Here is a 9,053-nt window from a genome sequence, read left to right on the forward strand (position 1 = left end):
TCAAAAGTCAACGCATCAGCGGTGAATGCATCAGTTTAAGTGTCCTCCTGTCTTATTTCAGTCGAGCCTGGTGTCAAAAGGCGTTCAGCATATTTCTCCGCTTTTTCGGCATCTATGAATGATATCTGTGTATCATTGTGGGTTATTAGGAGTCTGGCAGGATAGAGGAGGCCGTACCTGACCCCGGGTCTGCCGCGAAGCAGCTCCCTGGTGCGATTGAATAACGCTCTCTTTCTAGCCACGGCAGGCGGGTAATCCGGAAAGATTTGGATTCTTTTACCACCGTGGTAGAGCTGTTTTGCCGCTGCGGCCTTACGTAGGATGTCTTCCAACGTGTGAAAGTAGTGTATTCTCAAAACGAAGGGTCTGGGTGGCTCATGAGGTTCGGGTCGCCTTCGGAGGGTCCGGTGCGCTCTATCAATGAGGGGCTTCTCACCCAGGGATAGTATCTCTTGTAGCAGGTCGGCAATAAAGTCTCTTGGCTTGGGCCCTTCGGTCTCCTCGGGTACTCCGGTGATCCGGATATTGTGTCTCCTCGAGCGCCCCTCTAGGTCTTCGCATTTCCCAGTTAGTTTTTCCACTTCAGAGCTCAGGCGAGTGACTTGACGTTGAAGTGCAGTGACATCGTCCGACTGGTGTGAAGCAGACTTCTCTAACTCTCCTATAGTGTTAGCATGTGAGGTCGCGGTTTTTTCCAGGACCAAAATGGAAGTCTGCAGTTCTTCTTTAGTTGTAGCCAATTCGCCTCTCAGCACGGTGTACACAGTCTGTAGACGGACATCAATTGTGGCGCATATGTCATCTTTAATCTGGGTAATTTCATTACGCAGCGCAGAAATAGCGGCCAATACAGCCCGGTTGGGTGGGTCCGCCTCCTCACTCAGGTTGCCGGGCTCCATTACCTCAGTTAAATCCGAGGGTTGGTCGAGGCCCGCTTCTTGTTGGTCGTTCTTTTTGGATTTCCCCTTTTTTGACATCGTTCTCTTCTTTTAGGTTAAAGTTCCCACTTGCTTATATCGTCTTATATCACTCTGAGGCACTTTTATGCGGATATACAGGTGTTTAGTGTGTTAATAAAGGAAAAGTTACCGGAGCTATGCAAAACACGTCTCACTCCTCCATTGCTCAACAGCGCCCCCACGTCACGCAAAGTTACCAGCTAGCTAACGCTACGCTGCCGGACGTTAGCGCAACATCGTTAGCCTAGCCTGCCTTTGGTGTTTCTAATGTATGCATCCATATTGTCAACATAATACCGTTGGCGTTAGTGCACCTTTTGTACCATAATTGTATTGATTGAAATAGTAAACTTTGCTCCAACGAGATGGTGTTTTTTTTTTGTCACGTTACACACAAAGCTAACAGGCTATAGTTAGCCTGTACGTATGCTAGTGGACATAGCTAACGTTGCGTAGCCAGCAAGCAACTTCCGCAGTAGAGTTTCTGCGAGCTCTATCTCTAACCACGACAGTGTTGTTGCCCACAATCAACCTGCATTGATGTTTAAATTAGCGACATCCATATCGTTTCTTTTCCCGGAGATCCTTGACATTTTTTTCGGCCAGGGGAATGAAGTTTAGATTCTCAGTTTAAGACCAAGTCTGAGCTACATGATTATCCAAAGCCTGGACTGGTGTCGATGCTTCAACCTCGCAGATAACGGACTCGGACAAGCCTTAAATAAAAACTCTTGAAGGATACAATGTTGTATAAATACGTGTACTGTTGAGTATACTGTGAAAATGTTTTATCAAATTATTATTATCTCCTCAAATGCGCACGCAGTACTAGTGCCTACTGTAGCAGTGGTAATAGTAGTGGATTGGTGTTTGTATCATTTCTAACATTGCTATTATGACGTATCACCATATCTTATTCTGTTATTCTTTAGATTATATGATATCAAGGGGAATGGCTATTATGGCCCAACATGTTTGTCTTGATACTGTCATAAGACCTTTTTTTTATAGCCTGTCTGTATGCAGTGAACTGGTGTTGTCTAGGGATAAGAAGTAGTCTAAAAAAATATAAACAATTAAAATACTGGTGTGTGCTGGCTTGGAGGGGACCATGATCCTGTCTGAAATGTCACAAACGGATCTAGGCATCGTCAGATCTGCTGATCGCGGGGCGAGCTGCTCGACTGGTTCAACAGCTTCTTTCCCACTGCCGTCAGAATATTGAACAATTAAACCAATCAATCTGAATGAATCAATACTATTCATGTACATAATTATGTTTGAATGCCCCTTATACGCAACTGCACTCTTTAAAGAAGAAAACTTTGAAAAACTGAAGAAAATAAAATGTAACGAGTTATTAACGGTGGTGGGCTGTGACTAAATACATTAAGCCTACTCAAGTACTGTACTCAAACACAATTTGGAGATAGGCCCTGCTTGTGTATAAGCTAGGCCTACTTGAGGATTTTCATTTATGCTACTTAACAGTTCAACTCCACTGCAATTCAGAAACAAATATTTTACTTCTCCCTCCACATTTGACCCCTTACCCGATTTAAATATGAATCAACTAATACATGGTACATTGATTACTTTACCATCAAAACGTTTAAATTACCTTTACCAGCTCAAACATTTAAGGGATGAACACATTTTATATACACAAACACAGCTAAACATGTGTATGTGTACACACATACCATTTTTGATAATTCTTTTGTTTTTAGTACACCTTCGCTCAATTGTTGTCTATAGGACAAGGTGGCATTTGCTTCCAAGCTGGAACTACAAGGTCATAGCCCAGTAGTTTAACACTGTTAGTCTAAGCAACCCATGACTGACGAGTTAGCTGAGATCATGACACTTTGCCGCCATTCGGTATCCGATAGCACTCATAGGTTATACCGAACGGCGGCATATGTGAGGGGTACTTAAATAAAAACCGCAAAAACGCACATCTTTTCCGACAACCTTTTCTTTGAAAAGTTAACGTTAACTCCGAAGTTAATTTACAGAGCGTCCTACAAGGTTTGCCAATCGTTATTTAAATTATAGGGTAATGGATACAAACGCTACTTTGACATTCACTACGCAACATTAGCTAGCTTCATATTTCGTCACAATTGTTTTTTTTCCCGTTACCAACGACTAATGGCTGCTAACGTCAACCTAGTAACATGACGTAGCTAGTTAGACTTTATGGCAAACCAATGCGTTAAGAGCTTAACAAGTCATTTTGGGGCTGACTAAAATTTTGATCGGCATTATGTAAATTATTTTTGGAACCAGTTGAAAAACTAGGTTTGCTAGCTAGCTTGCCAATCCAACAGTTAGCATTCTAGCCCGTTAGCTATATTGGCCAGTGTCTGTGTGTCAGAATATAATAAAAAAGAAAAACATGTGTTTTGAAATGAAAGGGACTTTGTTTAAAAGGTGTGGATCATTAAAGAAATATAGTCCAATTTCAAAAGCATGACACAGGTTAAGAATCTAATCATAAAGTATTAGAACTTACGTGTTTCTGATCATGATATCAATGGTCTTTTGGTATACAGGCATACACACATAATTTTTAGTAATTCATTTTGTAAATCAAGTTAACTTGCTGCAAAGGTAAGGTGAATTTAAAAAATGTTTAAATATCGAAATAAGTACTGTTAATTCCTTTTTTTAAATAACAAAGTGAGGAGGCTAACCTTTTCTGATATCTGTATTGTTAGTTATAATTAGAAATGTCTTCGTAATATGCTCAAAATCATGTTTTGTTATGTGTGTATTATTAGCAGCTTTCCGACAATTACATAGCGTTTAAAAATTATTTTTTTAAAACAAAGGGTGTTGTGGTTCGGGGTTTTGTTGGGTTTGTTTTCCTGTTTCTGCCTCCCCTTGAGTGTCTCAGTGTTTTCCCTGGTCCCGTGTACCTGATCCTGTCTCCTATCCCCGGTAAGCGTCTGTATGTTTTACTTTCTGTTTTATTTTGAAATCGGTTTACTGTCTTGTTTCTCTTCCAGGTTTGCTCCACGTGTTTTCCCGCTCTTGTGATTACCTGATGTCTTCCACCTGATTTCCCGCCCTCTCGTCACCCGCCTCTTGTTGTCTAATCACCTTGTGTATTTAATGTCTGTGCTCCACTTGTGCTTCGTCTGATCCTTCTGTCTTGTTAACGTGTTTCAGTCTTTGTTCCCAGTGTACCAGTCTACGTCTCTGTGCTTCCCTGCATACGTTCCTGCCTGAGCCCTGCACCAGTGAGTTTCCTCGCAAGTTACCTCCTAATTTTTCCCGCGGGGTTTTTGTGTTTGGACTCCTGCTTCTCCCTGCTTTTGTTTGGCTCTTGGTTTGGACCTTTTTACCCCGCTCCCGTTGGATTTATGTTTGGACTTACTTTGGCTCTTGGTACCTGTGAACTGTTCGAATAAACCCATTGTGTCACCACTCCCTCCTGCCTCCACGTCTCTGCATTTGGGTCCTACCCTTGTCACCCCATAACAAAGGGGGCCTGATTGACTTGGCTAATTTGAAAAAACTGAAAAAAACGAGTCTCCCCTCCACTAACACACAACATGAAAAATGTTGTATTCAACATGCACAAAACCGTTCATAGTTTTGTTGTGCTTGCTGTCTAAATGTCTTATTTTATATTACAACATTATTACTTTATATAATACAAGAGAAATATAGTGCAGAAATGTGTAAAAACCATATGGATGTTTTGGGGGCTTTTTGTGGGACTGGATTATTGTGTCATTGTTTCTAATTATAGAAAAAGGGACCTGATTGTGGAATTTGAGGAGCATAAGGAGACGGCTGCCATAGCCAAGAATTGGAAGGAGGAGGGCCAAGGTTGGTGGCCTCCATTCAGTGACATGACAAGGCTCATAAAAAGTGTCTGAAAAAGGAATCCTCCTCAGCCAGAAAAAGGCTGGGTCCACTATGAAAACTGGTAATACATATTAGAAAGTATATAAACTTTTTTTTTTAAACATAGGAGGCCGGAATCGACTTGACTAATTCGGAAAAACTGCCGTCTTCCCCCTCCACTAACACACAACATGATCAAACGTCGTTTTCAGCATCTTAAGATATTATGAATTACTTAAATACAACATACTGTATACCTGACACAAGCTACAGGCAGTCACTTTAATGAAAGTGTGATAGTGTAGTAATTGAGGACCCAAAAGCAGAGCTGAGGAGGCAGGCAGGAGCAGGTGAACAGGGATTTATTCAACAAAAAGTCCAAGGAAAACACAGGGAGCAAAACTATACAGCAAAATACAAAAATACAAAAAGGGTCCAGGGAAGAAGGTGAGGAACAACTGTAGAAAACTTCATCCAGGAAGAGGAACAGCAAGGAACGAAGGCAGAAGACTGACAAAACAATCTGACAAGAAACAAAGGGAACACTGAGGTTAAATACAAGAGGTTACAAGGTAACAACGAACCGGTGATACATCAGGTGAATCATATGTGGGAGGCAGGACAATCAGACAGGCAAAAAGCAAAACTAGGCAAGACTAGACAAGACAGGAAACCCTACGATCAGAATCAGCTTTATTCGCCAGGTATGAGGACACATACAAGGAATTTTTCTTTGGAGCATTGTTGCTCACACTGTGCTTACACACAAAACAAAACAAAAATTATACACACTAATATATACACACAATGTATACATACTCTAAACAGAACAATATAGAGGCATGAGTTCAATGAAGAGATCAATAAAATTATTTAAATGTGGAGCATAGTGCAAGGATACTGGGATAAATAGTATTATGTTATTATATTACAATATGAACAGTATGAACATTTCTGAAATAGAAAATGAGAACAATGAATGAATAACAATAAAAGAGATGTGAGAATGGGAATGATAAGTAAATAGTAAATGATAAATAATAAGTGAGGTATGAGAATGAGAATGATGAAAAAATAGTAAATAATAAGTGAGATGTGAGAATGGGAATGATGAATAATACTAAATAAGTGGAATAATAAGTAGAACCAGTGAATAGGTGCTGTAGAGACAGTGATTACTGGGTTATTGACCAGAATTGCACCTGACTCTGACGGTAAGAAGTCAGCTGTTCATCAGAGAGATGGCTTGTGGCTAGAAATTGTTCCTGAATCTGTTGATTTTGGCGTACAGTGCTCTGTAGCGCCTACCAGAGGGGAGAAGCTGGAACAGGTTGTGTCTGTGGTGAGATGGGTCTGCAGTGATTTGATCGTTCCACAAAACGATCAAAACAAAAAGGAAACAGAACAAACAGACACTCACCGGGGAAAACAAGACAGACTACCACACAAGACCGGGGAGGAAACTAAGACACAAAGACGAGGAGACAAGACAGGACTAAAAACCAAAGAAGGAGAAAAAGAAACCAAAGCAACCACCCAAACCGTCACAGTTAGCTTAAAATGAGAATTAACACCTTGACATATTAAATTCAACAGCTTTTATCAGTAAAATCTTTCAACCTCTCTCCCCAGTAACACAGAACGTTTAGGAAATGTTAGTTTTTGGTTCTCTAAAGGTTAGTTCGAACCAAACCAAAAACTAGCGTTTAGGGAACGTTCCCTCCTGGTTATAACGTTCCCTAAACGTTAAGAGAACCAACCAACTGTAACGTTCCCCTGCGGTTGCACCGTACCTTCACATAATGTTCCCGTTTGGTTGTTTTTGGTTGTTTTTGGTTGCTCTGAGATAAGTAGCATGGTTTGCGGTCACTTGATTTAAATTTACTCAAAAGTGATTAGATATAGAAAATGTAAGTAAGATAAATAGCGTAGCATTTATTTTAAGGCTGATATCAATTTAGCTGAAAACAGTACTTTTGTGCTTGACTTCAGTTTTTTAACTGTATTAGTGAATACTGAAACAAGAATCTATCAATAGAACGATTTTCGCAACTACGAAAATTCCCTTCTTTATTCAGTTTGCAAACCGAACCGTTACAACACTGTGGGTACACGATCCGTCCTGCCCACACGATCCGTTCTGCGCATGCACGATGTTCACGCATGCGCATAAATACGTAGCTGAAAACCTGGCTGTTTCCCTGCACTATTGGTACCACGCATGCGTCGGAACACTTGACGGCCAAGCGTCACAACGGACAGCTTTTATTTTTTATTTTTTCATTTTATTAACAAAGAACAATTATATTGCCAGTATGTACATATACGAAAAGTCAATACCAGAGGTGCATATACAGAATATATATATATATATATATATATATATATATATATATATATATACAGTATATATATAAAATTACGTATTAGCATTTTTTGTAGGCCATTTTTTTTGTAGTTCACAAGTGCTCAACATGTAATCTACACTTTTTAGTAGTTTTTTTTTAATAAAGTTATTTAAATTAACACTTGTCACTAATCCAAAACTGTGTACTGACATCTGTGTACCAGTCATAGGTGACATTATTATTAAGTGATCAACATGTAATCTTTTTTTAAATTTATTTTTTATTATTTAATTATTGTTTATGCCAGGCTATGAATTACAAAGTGTTTACGTGGTGGCCAATCCAAAAATATAAAGGAGTTGTTACATTAACATTTGATTACATGTGGAATGGGAATTCTTTTTGACTGAGGGAAAGTCAAAGCATTTAAAAAAATAAAAAATAAAACATTTGTAAGACAAATACAGGGCCCAGGCCAGTAAAAGAATATTCCAGCACCACATTAACAAGCCTCAAATCATGTTTCATATAACACCCCCTAACATGCACTCGTATGAAATCAGCCAAAGTCCGCATTTTTACGCGGGGGGCAATTTATTTTGCTGCAAAAAATTGCAGATTTCCATGCAAAATAATGCGGGGCTTGCATGATTTTTGTTGCTAAAAGTCACAAATATCTTAACAGTAAGTTGAAAAGTGGGCGTGGCCTACATCACGAGATTCAGTAGGATCCAGAGAACGCGTGGATGTAAGGTTTGTTAATGTCCGATGTACGGTTTGGGAGTTATAGGGCAAAACGCGTTTTTTGTGGTATAGCGCCACCTAGTGTCGAAAGTGGGATAATTTTTGGCGCCTGAGGTCTCTGCGGAGTTTTGGACCAGTCCTGAAAATTGCGCGTCGCCACCATGTTCGGTTTAGGCTGCAGTACCACTTTTATGCGGAGAAGAATAATAATGGAGAAGAAGAAGAAGAAGAAGAAGAAGAATCCTTACGAAAACAATAGGGTTCCACAGCCCTGCTGTGTGAACCGCGTATCGCTTGCGATTACCGCGGTGCACGCATCCTCGGGCTTGGACCCCTAATTACTAAACAGACATTAACTAAGTTCCCCATACTTTTAGAGTTGCAACTAACGGATGGCAGCAGCGTATTAGAAATGAACTGACAGCTAGTAAAGCTTTGAAAATAGAGTGATAATAAAGGGTAATGTCTATTTTTACAAGTGCTATAACAGTTGGAGAAATTACAAATTCAATGTGCATTGTATTACATTTTTTTATTAATATGCAAATAGACAAAAGACATCCAGCAAAAGTCAAATGGCAAGAGATATATGCCAACAAATCTGTAGCTGTACATGGATTTGTCCTGAATACCTTCAAGAACTTGGGAGCAACAAGGGTATTCAGACCTTCTGTAATGCTTAACGTGTCATAACTTAATTATGTGTAGGACAGTGGGTTTTAAAAATGTGTTTTTAGATACTGTATATTTGCACACAAATTACACACTTTTCTCTATAAAATAGCTGGCCAACCACCTTCTTCAAACTAAACAAAAACTATCTGTTGCACTGGGGAAAAGTCTTTAAAAAAAGGCTTTCCGATTGAGAGCAGGAGCTCAGTGTTAAAGAAAATTCTCAGGGACATGTAAAAAGAGACTGTAAGTGATCAAATGTACAGTTTAGCTCAAAGTCTGTGTGTGCTTGATGTAGGATGAACATCCAAGACCCTTCAAAACTTGTGGAATAACTTCTAAGGCAACATAACAAACCATTTTTTAGCATCTGTGTGTGTGTGTGTGTGTGTGTGTGTGTGTGTGTGTACACACATGGGTATCAGTGTGAATATACACTCACCGGCCACTTTATTAGGTACACCTGTCC

The sequence above is a fragment of the Etheostoma cragini genome, chromosome 20, assembly GCF_013103735.1.
Source record: "Etheostoma cragini isolate CJK2018 chromosome 20, CSU_Ecrag_1.0, whole genome shotgun sequence".
Taxonomy (NCBI): Eukaryota; Metazoa; Chordata; class Actinopteri; order Perciformes; family Percidae; genus Etheostoma; species Etheostoma cragini.